Source organism: Trachypithecus francoisi, unplaced genomic scaffold (assembly GCF_009764315.1).
Source record: "Trachypithecus francoisi isolate TF-2019V2 unplaced genomic scaffold, Tfra_2.0 Lachesis_group4, whole genome shotgun sequence".
Taxonomy (NCBI): domain Eukaryota; kingdom Metazoa; phylum Chordata; class Mammalia; order Primates; family Cercopithecidae; genus Trachypithecus; species Trachypithecus francoisi.
Window position 1 is genome coordinate 97,523,631 of NW_022681469.1, and position 16,177 is coordinate 97,539,807.

Genomic DNA, 16,177 nt, shown 5'->3' on the forward strand with positions numbered 1-16,177 from the left:
AAGTTCAAGGGCAGGAATTATCCGGCACAGGAGAAAGACAGAGGCTGGAAGACTCAGCAAGTCTTCTCTTTCCATGCCTGCTTTTATGCTGGCAGCTGATTAGACGTTGCCCACCCAATTGAGGGTGAGTCTGACTCTCCCAGTCCATTGACTCAAATGTTAATCTCTTTTGGCAACACCCTCACAGACACACCCAGGGACAATACTTGGCATCCTTCAGTCCAATCAAATTGACACTCAGTATTAACCATCTTGGTGGATATAGTACAATACTGGCTTTCAATTCCCATATTGCATAATTGTTGTATTTTTTATTAATTCGTGTTGGCATATATTATGGAAATTTCAAGGACTCTCTACCAATGAGTTTCTCCTTATCAGCAAATGCCCATAAGGAAGATGGCAGGAAAACTCATTCATCAGAAGAAAGGCAGCTCACGACTATGATTGCTTTTGCAACTCCAACACTGGAGTCCCAATTTCACAACTTTCTGCCCTTCCGATATACAACATTATTTACCTGGCATCTTACTTTATGTTCATACTAAACAATGAAATTGGTGAAATGGGAAGTTCAATATGTAAGTTACAGTTCTTCCCAAACACATTAAACTATGTAATAGCGATTTAAAATGTGTATTCCATCATCCCTTAAAATTATGCATTATACACTCACAAAACAAGTTGATCCGTAACTTTCAAAGTGTGTTGACTGCAATTTGGGTTTCAGCATTCATCACTTACCAAATACTCAGTTAACATCTGCCCTATAGATATAAAATAAATACTCCACAGTCCTTGCCTCAACAGTCACCATATAGTAAAAACACAGACATTAAAATTAATAATTACAGTAATACAGCTAGTGATACAATAGAGATATGTATAGTGGCTATATCTGTTGACATTTATTCTATTAGAATTTAAAACTGAGAATTTTGAAGTGTTTATTGTTCATTGAAATAACAGTAAGAAATCCATTGCATGTTAACATAAATAACATTGTTATGAAAATGACTATATTTGAAAAAAAAAAAAGAAAGTTACAAAGTGAAATAAACCAGTCACAAAAAGACAAATACTATATGATTTCACTTATATGAAGCACCCAGAGTTGTTAAATTCAGAGACAGCAAGTAGAATGATGGTTGCCAGGGGCTGAGGGGCAGAGGGCGTAATCGGGAGTTATGGGTTAGTGGGTGCAAAATTTTAGTTTTGCAAGATGAATAAAGTTCTAGAGATTAGTTGCACAACAATGTTAATGTACTTAACACTATGAACTGAACACTCAAAAGTGGTTAAGATGGTAAATTTTATGTTCATGCATATTTTACCACAATTTTTTTTAATTTTAAAAGTTTAGTAAAAAGACTGGCATAGTTTTACAGTTTTATGCATCTCATAAATGTCTAGTTTAATAGAACACAGCTGGATTCTTATATCTGCTCCTACATTCAATCTGTTACAATATATTGTTTTGATTGAAGTTTATGAAGATTATCCAGCATCACAGATTTTTTTTCTAACTGCGATTATGTACTTAAAAAAGGAAGAGCATTTTGATAGCTTCATTAGATCATTGCAGATATTCTTTGGTATCACACCAAAACTTAACAAGTGGTAGCTTCTTAAAGGTTGCTTATAATGTGGAATCTGAAATTATACAAATTAACTATTGCTATATTCTGTCACATTACTATCCACTATTTACCTCCTACATTGAATGAATCTTTTACCCATGCATGATTTTGTAACATCAAGCGTTGGCCATTGGGGAAATATTGGTTGACTATGTTAGTTATGCAATTTTCCAGATGTTGCCATATCTTACTTTATATCACAAAATTGCATATGTTAATTTCACGTCTGAGCTCAGAAAAGTCTTTAAGTATTCTGAAGCTATCAAGCTCATGGTGGTGAATACAAGATCTCCAAGATTCTAATTTTCTCTTGAAAGCTCAAATTTTATTACTAGCCATAAATACTATCGGTGAGTTTCTTGACACAATAAGCACATTTTGCTTATTTTCGTAAAAATGCACCACTAAAAAGATCTGCCATGTCTAAGTATCCATCGTTTGTCTTATTCTTTCAAGCAAAAATGGGGCCCCATGAAAGAAAGGACTAGACAGCTCACCGTTCAAACTGTCAAACAGTGACAGCATTGTACTTCAGTGCAGAAGAGCCTTGTGCTCATGTCTCATTTTGTCACACAGAATATGTTTTAAAGTTTTTTCATAAGGGTCAGGGTTTAGAAAAATTAATAATTTCTTACTCCTTCATCAAGGACGTTGTTAAGAGAAATTGTCTTTTTTATCTCCCCACAAGCACATGGCAGTGAAGAACACAAGGACCACCAGCACAACGTGATTTTAACACTTCGATTCGTGCTAAGCAGCAGCAGTTTGCCTGCCATTGCTTCTGCACCCTTAGCGCAAATGTCAGTGCCGAAAGGCAAGTAACCTCTTACTGTTAATATGAAAATACTTTGCGCTCATGGATTCCCAGAAAACAGTCCATGAACCACAGTTGGAAGCTTCTGATCTAGAAGGTTCTTGACTCTGGAAACAAATTTCCTAGGACTGTGTCCTGCCTTTGTCATTAGCCATATGGTGTTAGGCAAATTACTAAACTTTAGTGAGCCTCAGTTTCCTCATCCATTAATAGAGATAGTAGTACCTACCCCAAAAGAGTGCTGGAGGAAAAAATAAGGCAAACTATGTAATGCACCTACCTCAGTGCCTGGCTCATTGTATGCAACAAATGGTAGCTCCCAATGCCACCTATTGTTATTAATGTTATTACCTTCTGCTCCTTTGCAAAATGCTATACATATTAAATGTCCTATAAATGCTGCTTAAAAAGCAATGATCTCCTCATTTCTCAGATGATAAGTTTTTATTTTGCCAAAACAAGATCTCATTTGACAACAAATCCCTAAAAATCCTGTCAATAAATGTTGGTGGACTGAAAAAAAGAGTTCCATATGGGAAGAGGTCATTGCACATGTATCTTTATGTTTAGGCATTATACCAGAAGTGCTTTAGCCCCTCAGTGTATAGGAAGACTATCATGATGTTTCTAAAGGCCAAGGGGAGTGTTTTAATGCTTGAATGTAATGATTTGGAAATACGTAGACCTAAGACAACACTAGCATGGAATCTTCAGTGTTAAAGAAAAAATTAAAACAGGTAGAATATCCGAAATGCAACAATAAAACAAAAATCATCCATCCGAGTTATTTACTGGGTTTCTATCTCTAAGAGGGATTTGTAGCTTTTAAATGTTGCTTCTTTTTCAAGAGGATGATTTTTTTCTCTCTCTCTCAAGAAAAATTTAATAGAGAAGAGGGAATCCCCAGTTCTCATCTTATTTCTTTATTTGGGCAAAAGTCATGGCCTTCACAACCAATGACAGCAGAAAGCTTTATGAAAATAGCACAGCCTTTTCAATCTTAAACACTTAAAGGTCTATTAGATTTCAAGGAATGAAATAGCTGAAAAGTGACTACATTTGCTGTATTTCAAGCTGAGTGTGTAAATAACTAAGGTCAAACTCAGAAAACAAGGCTGATAATTCCATGGTGACCAGCCAGACTCCGGTTCCCATCATTTATTCATATGTTGATAGACTTCCCCAGGAAGCCTGGGAAAATAACAGAAGTTACTCAACTTCCCCCAAGAGAAAAGGGCTTCATTTTTCCTTGGCAGATTCATTTCTAATCGCATAGCAGGGAACCATTATTAACATCTGGATATTCTAAAAGAGACACTGAATTATTATAAAAATGTTTCAAATCATCAACCTAAAACTCAAATGATCTACAATGTGTACGATCTTTTTCCCTCTTTAGTCAAGAAGATAAATGGAGAAATTCTTTATATTTCAGCTTTCATTACACATTTGTTTTTAATCTAGGAAAATTCATGTCTGCCTACTGTACCTCCATATCAAAGACTGACATGTCAGCATTGGTTTCTGCTCCTCCCACCGTGAGCTTCTTTTGAGAACATGTTTTATTCTTTTTTTAAGAGACAAGGTCTTGCTCTGTCACCTAAGCTGGAGTGTAGCACTATGATCACAGCTCACTGTAGCCTCAAACTCCTGGGCTCAAGGGATCCTCCTGCCTCAGCCTCCCAACTCACTAGGATTACAGATGCATGCCACCATATCCAGGTAATTTTTAATTTTTTATAGAGACAAGGTCTCAATTTGTTGCCCAGGTTGTTCTCAAACTTCTGGCTTCAAGTGAACCTTCTGCCTCAGCCTCCAAAATGCTGGGATTTCAGGCATGAACCTCTGTACTTGACCAAGAACATGTATTTTTAGGAGTGAGATTACTGCAAAAATTAGTTGGTTCAAAACAGCTACAGTCTACTACTATTACAGATACTAATACTGAGTTATATTCTCTTTAACACAGTTATATGCTGTTAGGTTGAACAAGAATGAGGCAGATCAAATGTCATCATATTTAACCAGGCCCTTCCTCCTTTACGCAGTTTTTAAAAAGTTAATTGTCATGACTTGTTACAAACACACTCAGATATTTCGATGCTCTTTGCCAAACCTCATCCAAGTCCTCAACATTAGAACTTGACAGCACTTGATAAATACCTCACACTTCTCATTAAAACTGTCTAGTAGCTTCTCATTGCTCTTAGGATATTATACAAATTCCTGCCATGGCCCACAGAACTCTGCTTGCAACCCCATGAAGAATAGGTCAGAGGACAAATGTAGTTCATGCCTACAATCTCAATACTTTGGGAGGCCAAGACAGGAAGATAAGGATTGCTTCAGGCCAGGAGTTTGAGACCAGCCTAGGCAACATAGCGAGACCCCATCTCTGCAAAGAAAAAAAAATTAGCTGGACATGGTCATTCATACCTGTAATCCCAGTTACTTGAGAGGCTGAGGCAGGAGGATTGCTTAAGCCCAGGAGTTCAAGGCTGCACAGAGCTATGATCATGTCACTGCACTCTAGCCTAGGTGACAGAGTAAAACCCTATCTCTAAAAAAAATTAAAATTAAAATTGAAAAAGAAAAAGTCAGGCCCAGGTGAAAATGATGGACCATCCCCTCCAACCCCAAACCCACCCCAGCAAGGATGGACAGGCTAAAATCTTTGCAAGCAACATTTATTTAAGCAAAGCCCATTTCAAACTTCTTGCCCTACTAATGGACACCAACTGCCTGCCACTGCACTCCACCTTCTGCAGGACCAGCCCCTCCCCACCCACTTAATCACCTGCTTCAGCCTACTCTCCTGCCACACTGCCCTTCTCTAGCCACCCTGAACCAAGACTCTGCCCAAGATGCTTCCTGTGACTGTTTTTTTCTGGCCAAATGCTACTTAACCTTGAAGTCTCAGCATAAGATTCACTTTCTTGAGGACGTTTTGCCCAGCTCTACCTCATACACACTCAGACTCCACAGGCATCCTTTGTCACACTGACCACAACAGTAAATAGCTAACAAGCTATTGAAGTAGCCTGCTGTTCAATGTCCATCTCTCACTTAGTCAAAAATGCAAAGATTAGGTCTGTTTGACTACTGTAACCTCCCCAAAGCCCAGAATGGAACTATATATAGGCGCTCAAAAAACATTCCTTCACTATGCAAGAGAGTTTTTAACAGGGCAAAACCCCTCCTGACTAAACTTTACATTCAGATGAAATTTAGTACAGACCAAACAGTGTTTCAGAGGGGAAAAATCTGTACAGTCTATTGGCTGTAAGGTAGAGAAAGTGAAGAGGCCAAGGGATTTTGGTTGGTTGCAGACTTAGGAGCGCCAGGGCTCCCCAACAGTTGTGTGACTCCCACACAACAGTTGGGGTCCCAAAACCACTGGTCTAAATATTTATAATCTTTGGATTGAGCTAACAAAAGTTAAACAAAATATGTCCTTTAGTCCTATCTTGAAAATATGGCTTCAAATAAATTAAAGGTCTAGATAATTAAACATAATAAAATATAGAGACTTTAATCAAGTCGGGTTTTCAGCACCAAAATTATCCACATTTTAAAACTCTTGAGTGGGGGATAATTATTTTCTTCATCACGTGCACACACGCACGCACACACACAGAGTATGTAGTTATCCATTAAGAAAGAATGGCTGCCACTGTTTTGAAAAAAAAAGAAAAAAGAAAAAACTAAGATTTATAGGATGCTCAGAATCCAGTTCTACTGAACTGCAAAACCAACATGTGTACACCTGGGAATTCTTGTCCATAAAGAAAGTGCTGCTCTCACTTAATCATCTCTCTTCTTCCATATCTACCCCAAGAAAAAGTCATGCTATATTCCTCCTTTGTACAGTTTTCAATTTCCATCCTACATTTTCCAGTATTTATCTTTGGTGCCTCCCAAAGCGTGATATTATGTGAGAGTCTTCAGGTCTTAACCAACTAATAGCAATGTCCTGTCTTGTAATTACCACGAACATTTTGCACATTATCATGGGGTGAGGATACCAAAAACTGAAGAAAGACATTCACGATGTAGCACGAGGATACCTCGCATTACAACATGGATGTGACCTGACGCACTGTGTTCCTTCCCACTGATTCCTGCTCTCCCTTCGTCTTCCGTGTCTTTGCAGATTGTTCATCCGCATTTCTGACAGTCACTTTAACAAGGGTCTTTAATTTTATCCCTTCTCATCCTCTTTGTTAGGTAATTACCATAAACTGCATTCAAATACTCTATGAGAAACTTTAATATATGATTTTCAATTAAATATAAAAAGACCCATGAATACCTTTGAGGAGTGAAACAATCTGTTGTGATGTGAATTAAATTACTAAGCTATACTTGTTCTGTACAATTCTGCGTTTCCTGTGTTGTGATGCAACCATAGCCTGGAGAAGGCTTTGCTCGGGCTTCTGTTTGCTTACTTGCTACTGCACTTACTACTCTTTGGTAAAGACAAAAACATCTCAAAACGCTAACTCGGAAGAACCTGACATTCCAATTGTTTCACTGACAATATTGGTTGAGACATGAGGAATTGCTTTGAGTGTCAATGTACCTGTGTTGACGAGAACTCCTAAATGTTTCAGAAGTGGCTTCCCAGCCTGTAACTTGCCGCATAACCAGTAGTAGAGGGAAGAAGGATAAAATTCCAAGGTGAAATGTATTAAACACAGACTTATTTTTCAGCTTCTCCTTTCGCTCCGCCTCCAGGAGAACTAATGCCTAATGATTCCAGGAAGTGAAAAGCAATTAAATTTCACTTGGTGTAAAGTTGAAGAAATTGTCCCATGTGAAAAGAATGTTTCTTTGCCACATTCCATAGGTGGCAATAAACAGGCAAATTTCACTGGTTTTGATACAGCAGTATGAGCTTTCACAGGGCTCAGGTTGATTTCATTTTAAAAAGTTGAATTTATGGGACAGAGGATTGAAAAGTTTGTACTGACATGTTTAAAACCCTCTTTTAAAAAGTGGCATATTGCATCGTTCCATTTAAGTGTTCACACCGCAGACTGAAACATAATCTGTTTACTGAAAAAACAACCTTTTATTGCCCTGTGAATAATTTCCCATTGAAAAAGAAAACAATGTACAGTATTTTAGTGCTTTGTGAAACATCTGGAAATTTTTCTTCAGTTGTGAAAGCTATGAAGCATTTGCATCCACAAATTACAAATTTTTTTTTTAATTTAACACATGAAAACTTCAAATATACTATTGAATCTACCCTACTTTACTCCAGAAAAGTAAGTTTCCAAAGGACCACCGAAGGCACTCAGAGGAACAAGGCAACCAGCCCACCTGAAGGCAAGTCTGGCTTCACAGCCAATTAGAGATGTTTTGCCTTTTTGTCCTCATTTTCTGAACACAATATAATGTGGATTGTATCAGTTAGTGTTATGCCAGGTGTTCAACAAATAAACCCCAAGTTCCAGCGGCTTAGCATAGAGGGAGCTTTTTTTCTTGCTCACTTAACAGTTCAACGTGGTGTGCCACATAGGCAAGCATAGAGGTGCAGAGACACTGACAGTGCCACCTCTGTCTCTGCCATCTTCTACAGGGAGCTTTGCAACAAGGAGAAAGAGTGTGCGGCCTAGGAGTGGCCCATTAGGACAGGGACATTCCATTGGCTAGAACTCGATCATGTATGTGACTAAGTGAGCTGAAGGGAAGTGGAAACTGCAGACTAGTTGTCCCAGGAGGGAAAAGAAAGGGTTTGGCCAACAGCTGCCAGTCCTTAGATCCCAGCCAGCACTTTACAAGATTGAACTCTTTCTCCACATTCCAACATGGACAGTGCTTAGTACTGGCTTATCCAACCCTGACTGTGGACTCTCTGTCAAGCACTCTGCGATGGGTACTGCGGTGTTTCTGAGGTGACTAACAAGTGCAGGAAAGCCCTTGACTTCAGATACTGTTTTATGGTATCAGCTCCTAAGCCTGTGGTCTTTTTTGTGAAAGTTGCAAAATGGAACTAATTATGGAGACAGCAAGTTAACTAATTGAAGCTCTGGGAAAGAGTACAAGCTTTGGGGTCAAAAATCCTTTCGCCGGCCAGGCGCGGTGGCTCACGCCTGTAGTCCCAGCACTTTGTGAGGCCGAGGCGGGAGGATCACGAGGTCAGGAGATCGAGACCATTCTAACACGGTGAAACGCTGTCTCTACTAAAAATACAAAAAAATTAGCCGGGTATGGTGGCAGGCGCCTGTAGTCCCGGCTATTCGGCAGTCTGGGGCAGAAGAATGGCGTGAACCGGGGAAGCGAGGCTTGCAGTGAGCCGAGATCGCACCACTGCACTCCAGCCTGGGCAACAGAGTGAAACTCCTACTCAAAAAAAAAAAAGAAAGAAAAAATCCTCTGGCATTTTACTCTATGTTACTTTTTTCCTCTGGGACTTTCATTTCCCTACAAGGTGTGTCCAGAATCGGTTCCTTCCGATGGGTTCTTGGTCTCTCTAACTTCAAGAATGAAGTTGCACACCCTCGCGATGAGTGTTAACAATTCTTAAAGAAGGAGTGTCTGGAGTTTGTTCCTTCAGATGTTCAGAGGCGACCAGAATTTTTTCCTTCCAGTGGGTTTGTGGTTTGCTGACTAAACCACAGATCCTTGCCGTGAGTGTTACAGCTCATAAAGGACACAGGGACCCAGACAGTGAGCAGTAGCAAACAAACCTTCCCCTCGGTGGAAGCCGACCCACACTTGCTGCAGCTTCGGTCTCAGGTGGCCCACTTTTATTACCTCATTTGACCCCACCCACATCCTGCTGATTGGTCCATTTTACGGAGTGCTGATTGGTCCATTTTAGAGTGCTGATTGATCCGTTTTTACAGAGTGCTGATTGGTGCGTTTACAACCCTTTAACTAGACAGAAAAGTTCTCCAGGTCCCCACCCAATTAGCTAGACACAGAGCACTGATTGGTGCGTTTACAAAACTTTAGCTAGATACAGAGCACTGATTGGTGCATTTACAATCCTTTAGCTAGACAGAAAAGTTCTCCAAGTCCCCACCGACCCAGAAGCCCAGCCGGCTTCACCTCTCAAAGGGAGCTTCATGCAAATTTCAGACTCAGGTGCTTTGTGCAAAAACATCTTTCCAAAGTTGTAAGTGCTGATGAGTAGGCACAATAGACTTCAAGGACATGCAGTGATATGAGCCAGTTGCCCTCAAGAACAGGTCCACCTAGAAGGTATAAATGAAAATAGAGATAAATGAGGGGGATATTTGTCTGTGAATTCTTCTGCCCTTGTGCCCCAGTTTATGGAGCAGCCCTCTTCTCTGCTACCATCACACACTCTCCTGCTTCGTCACTCTATGAGAATTGTCTGTTTCCTTGTCAGCCTCCTTCATTAGACTATGAATTCTGTGAGGAGAGGGATCCTTGCTATCTCGTTTAACCCTAGCACATGCCAGATTCTCTAGCTCCTAATAGATGCTTGCTAGGTATTTGTGGAATAGGTACATTAGAAAAAGTAAGAGCCATAAGATATTAAAAGAATCAAAGAGCTACTAGTGTTCTAAAGAGGGAGCACTATACAGGGGGTTGGGGAGGAGGGAAGGTTTCCTGAAGCATTTGAAGTGGACTTTAAAGGAAGGATAGAGTTTCAGCAAGCAGAATCTCCAGGATGGCATTGCAGGCAGAGCAGTGGCATATGTAAATGCTCAGAGGTAGAGAGACAAAGATGTGTTTGTGGAATAGTCAGTATTCTTGTGTATCTTGTGCCTAGAGTATGTGGAGGGAGGGATAAGAATTGGGCTATTCCAGAGAGAGTTTTAGCTCTCAGGCTGGTAAGTGTCTATTTAAGTCTGTGGGCAGTGGGGAGCCAGAAGATATCTTGGTACCAAAAGGATCAATTTACCAAGTGGGTAGGGGGTGCAATATGTCGGTGCGAGGCAGGAAGAGGAGAGACCTCGTGGAAGGCATGATAACTACCCAGGTGAATGGTAGGGTCCTAAATAAGGAAAATGACAGTGAGGAGGGACAGGACAGGAAGAGTCCAGGGCATAGGGCAGAGGGAGAGCCAACAGCTTTTCAAATTTTAAGGAACGATGATGAAGGAGGAGTGCAAAGTGGATGACAATACAGTGTGGCCACTTATAGAAGGAGAGACTTTATGAGGAAGAACTGATTTGGTGATTCAGGGCAAGGTGAAAAACTGGGTTTAAGATATTTTGAGCCTTGGGAGGGGCAGGGCAGGAGTTAGGGAGTTAGGCAGATGAGACGTCCAAATGAAATCAAGAGGGAGCTGCAGTGCAGAGCTGTTAGGTAGGGGTGGGGATGGGGGAGAAGGAGAGCCATTTGGCCCAGGCCTCATATTCATGAATTTCTCAAACTGAGACTTTTGACATTGCCTTTAATGAGTGCCGTGATCTGAATGGTTCCTAAAATTCATAGGTTAATCCCCATTGGGGTGATATTAAAAGATGGGGCTTTTTGGGAAATGATTAAATCATGCCCTCATGAATGGATTAGTGCCTGATAAAAGAGCTGGAGGGAACTAGCTTAGGGCCTTTTTGCTCTTCTGTTCTTCTGCCATGTCAGGACACAGAGTTCATCCGTCTGGAGGACGCAGAAACCAGGCACCATCTTGGAAGCAGAGACAGGGTTTCACCAGACACGAAACCTGCTGGCACTTTGATTTTGAACCTTGTAGCCCACAAAACTATGAGGACTAAATTTCTGTTCTTTGTAAATTACCCAGTCTTGAGTATTTTGTTGTGTAGTAGCAGCATAAATGGCCTGAGATGATGAGTTAATGTATACAGTCCTTGAATTCATGTGGGTGTTGAAGTTTGATAAATACAAACTTTAAAAAATATCGCAATTTTGCAGCCCTATTGATATATTAATTTACTGCTCTAATATACATGGAAATGTAAAAATACTATAGAAGTGCCTTCTAAGAACACTGACAAGGGATCCTCTCATAATCTGCATTTACCTCCAATTGTAGAAATATTTTCACTGAGTTATAACTGCTGCCTCCCTGTCCGTCTTCCTGCCTGCATGAGGGATAGAATTGTGTTCTGCTTAGTTGAAATTCCAGGAGCTAATCTAACCTCTGGCAGAAAGAAGGTAACCAAAAATTAAATAATGTGGGAGGGATAGTAAGAAAGGAAACTCGTCTTATTGAAGTAAAATAAGTACAGACATCAAAGTGGAGAACAATTTTATAGACGAAAACAAGTATCTTCCTTTCAAAAAGGGCAACAAAACAATCTTGTGGGATTAGTAATTGTAACTAACATATGGCAGCTCTCAAATGCAAACCAGGCGCCATCTTTTGTATGAAGTTTCCTGACATTATCGGAGAAGTTCTGTCCAACTCAGTGTTGGGTTAGGGGAGAGGAAATGAGAACTATCAAGGGGAATTACCACCCAGTTCTTTTTAGCATCTTGGATTCCACTTTTGAGCTGATAGAAACTTTTCCAGAGAAGCTCTCTGACCATCTTTTCTATTTCTCTCTTCCTTTGGCTCCAGAGTGAGCATGGATTAAGAGAGATAAAGTCAAGATTTGGGAGATTTAAGCAGATGTGAAGACGAGAGAAAAATAATCCCGGCTTTTTTTCTTCCCCAATAAACCCTGGGCAGAATGCTTCAAAAAGAAAGAGCACCACATTGCCCAATTATTATAAGAATATACTTCTGATACACCTGTTCTACTTCTCAAAGTCAACTTTGATGACCTTAATTTTATCTACACTACAGTATAAACTTTCACTAGGATTTTTATCTCATCCTGACACCAATTAGCACACACATTTCGGCAGAAGAATCTACAGCAATTTAATACATACCTTTGAAGAAAACGAAGCACTAATCGAAATGAAGACTGTCCCAAAACCAACTGAACAGGTGTGCATTTCCATAATGGCTGCACAATTCAGCAACCAAGTGGTGTTTGCTGCTTTTGCTTGTGAACTGAATTAGTAATCTTCACATGCCCTGTCCCGGTGATTGAAATAAATTACTTTGTTAAATTGCGGAGCAGGTTGACCCATCTGTTGGCCCATGAATGTTCAGATTCTCAGAGGGTTTATTATTCCAAATAATGACTGCCATATGCAGCGGTAAACAGTTCCTTTAAAACTGACTGAAGGATTTGATGCTACTTTTGAAGGCAATTTATAAAGCTATTCATGTTCCCCTAAAGGATCTGCCCTTCAGCTAAACTTCCAGAAAGGTTGTCTTGATCTGTTAATCCTGGCAGAGACACCTTGTTCTCTGAGGAAAGAGGAGGAAAAAACAGAAACATAAGTTCCAGCAGCACCTACTAAGTGTCAGATGCCTTGCACATATGGTAGCACTGCCCTGTGAAACCTCACAACAACTGTGTGAGTAGGATATTACGCTCCCAGAGAAGACAGGAGGTGAGAGAGGCTAAGTGATGCATCCAAAGACAACTGTTATGCTGGGGAACTGGGACTCGAATCCAGTCCGCCTGGCTCCATGACACATTGTGCTGTTGGAGCATCTGATGGAAAGTGTTCACACTGGCACTTGCAGTGAGTGATAATTCTTTTGCACAATTCAGATCCATGGGAGAAAACAAGCAAAAAAAAAAAAAGTGTTTATGCCATTGTTCTGATTCTACTTAATTCAAACTGTTCTAATCATGCTTTCCCCCTCTTTTCTAAAGTATAAGCCCCACTGTTCTCTTCCTGATATTCTCCTTTAAGGAGGAAGAGGGCAGAGCTCTGAACTCTCCTTGGTAAGAATTGAATAGGAATGTTTTAAAGACAAAATTCTGTGAGCCCCTCTTTTCGTATGCAGCTTTCCTTACTTCAGATCATCCTTATTTTCAAATCCCTGGGGAAAATGCAAGCTCTGCCCACACAAGGCCCATAAACTGCTCAGACCATGAACCAGCCATGATTTGTTCGTGATGTTAACAGTGACTCGTTGTGGCTAGATTACAGATGTTAGATTGCTGATGGATGGCCCAAAGCCAGCACATGGTCGGCTCTTCTGGTATTCAACTGCAAAATTAATCATGTGTGGAAAGGTACTTTTTTCCATCTGTGAAAAATGAAATGGCTAATATACAGTATGGAATGAGTGCCCTGGAACAATTCCTTTCTTAACGGGCAAAGAATTAAGCTATTAAAAGAATAAACTCCTGTATGTGACATGATGACAGTGGGATTTTTTTTGATCAGCTAAATGAATAAGCTCTCTCTCTCTCTCCTTTGATTTATGCCAGTGCGGTCTCTCAAAGCTTCAAACGGCAGAGAGCACGTTTGGAGACGCCAATGGTCTCTACTCTCTTTGTTTAAAGGGAGTGAGAAGCTATGATTGGGCCAAAGGCAAGCTTTTGACAGGCAAAGACCTGAAAAGGTCAGCACCCAAGTGCTCAGTCACAGGGAAGAGAAGGGGTGCCTTGAGGGGGTTGCCAGAACCTTTGGTTAAGGAAGCTTGCCCTCATTTCAACAACCCCCAGGCACCTCTGCATGGGCCGAGGCCAGGCCCTGCCTCTGTGGTTGGTCTCCTCCCACGACCAGAGGAAATTAGACCTGTTCTTTGCTGTCAACTTAAATCCTTAGGAGAGGGCTAGAAATTAAGATTGTTCTTCACTCCACCAACGATGGAACCAAAAGAAACAAAGCCCACACTGAGAAACTTAGAAAAGGCTTAACATACACAGTGAAAATAAATTCCTGGCCAAGTACATTGAACATCAGAAAAGATCACTCAGGTAAAATGCAGTTGGGTTAAATAATTAGTTTATGTAAATCAAGAGCAAGGAATACATGTTCAGAAAAGCATAAAACATCAGACAAATCCAAATTCAAAACAAATAAAAAATTCAGAAATATGCTACAAAATAAGCAGCCAATACTCTTCAAAATTGTGAAAAACAGAGACGAAGGAACTGTCACGGATTGGAAGAAGGTAAGGAAAGACAATAATTACACGCAATGTGAGATCACAGGCTGGATCCTGGACCACATCAAGAACATAATGGCACAACGAAGACACTCATAGATTAATTAATGGTAGTTAACCATCAACCTGCAAATTGTTAGCAATGCTCTATCAGTGTTAATTTCCTGGTTTTAGATCATTGTAGCATGGTTATGTAAGATGTTAACATTTAGAGAAATCTCTGTACCGTTTTTGCAACTTTTTTGTAAGTCGGAAATTATTTCAGAATAAAAAGTTTTGTTACAAGGCACTGATGCAGAAAAGCCTACAACGAGACCCAAGAGTCACTGTTTCTCCACCCCAGTCCTATTCCCCGTATGCAATCACTTTTATCTCTTTCAGCTGTTTCTTCAAATAGTTACTCATGTATTGCTAAATATTATGCTTAAAATACTATTTCTTGATTTATTAATTTTATACAATGACTACCGACTTCATACCATGATGGGTAAGAATTTAGCTCCCTTTCACCAACTTTTAAATTATTTTTCAGGCTGGGCATGCTGGTTCATGCCTATAATCCCAGTACTTTGGGAAGCCAAGGCTGGAGGATCACGTGAGCCCAGGAGTTTGAGGTGAGCTTGGGCAACATGGCGAGACCCTGTCTCTACGAAAAATAAAAAATAAATTAATTAATTAACTGGGCATGGTGGTTCATGCCTGTGGTTCCAGCTACGTGAGAGGCTGAGATGGGAAGAGTGCTTGAGCCCCAGGAGTTCGAGGTTGCCGTGAACTGTGATCACACCACTGCACTCCAGCCTCAGTGACAGAGTGAGACTTCATCTCAAAAATAAAAACAGGCCGGGCACGGTGGCTCAAGCCTGTAATCCCAGCACTTTGGGAGGCCGAGACGGGCAGATCACGAGGTCAGGAGATCGAGACCATCCTGGCTAACACGGTGAAACCCCGTCTCTACTAAAAACTACAAAAAACTAGGCGGGCGAGGTGGCGGCGCCTGTAGTCCCAGCTACCCGGGAGGCTCAGGCAGGAGAATGGTGTGAACCCGGGAGGCGGAGCTTGCAGTGAGCTGAGATCCGGCCACAGCACTCCAGCCTGGGTGACAGAGCAAGACTCCGTCTCAAAAAAAAATAAAATAAAATAAAAAAATAAAAACAAAAATAAATTTAAAATAAAAGGTAAAAAACTAAATTATTTTGAATTAATTTTAGACTTTTTGAAAGAAGTTGCAAAGACCATAAAGTCCCCAATTACCCTTCACCCAGCTTTCTCCAGTGTCAACATCCTCCATAACCATGCTACAATTATCAAAACTCAGACATTAGCATGGTATAATTCTGATTACTAAAGTAAAACTTTTGTTGAGATTTCTCTGATCTTTCCAGTGCTGTCTCTTTTCTCTTCCAGGATTCCATCCAGGACTCCATATTGCACTTACTTGTCATCTTTTCTGGTCTATGACAGTTCCTCCATCTTTCCTTGTGTTTTGTGACCCTGACATATTTCAAAACAGCTGGTCAAATATTCTGTAGAATGCTCATCAATTTGGATTTGTCTGATGTTTTCTTGGGATTAGATGCAGTTATAGATTTTTGGAAGGAATGCCACAGAAGTGACATGCCCTCTGCAACATTTCAGGGATATTATATCAATATGTCTTATTATTGGTGAACTTAACCTTGATCACTGGATTAAGGTAGTATCTATGAGATTTCTTCAAGGAAAAGTTACTAATTTCTTCTTTTCATTAGAAGCATGTGATGAAATTCACCTCACATTCAAGAGGAGATGAATTAAACTCCAAGTCCTAGA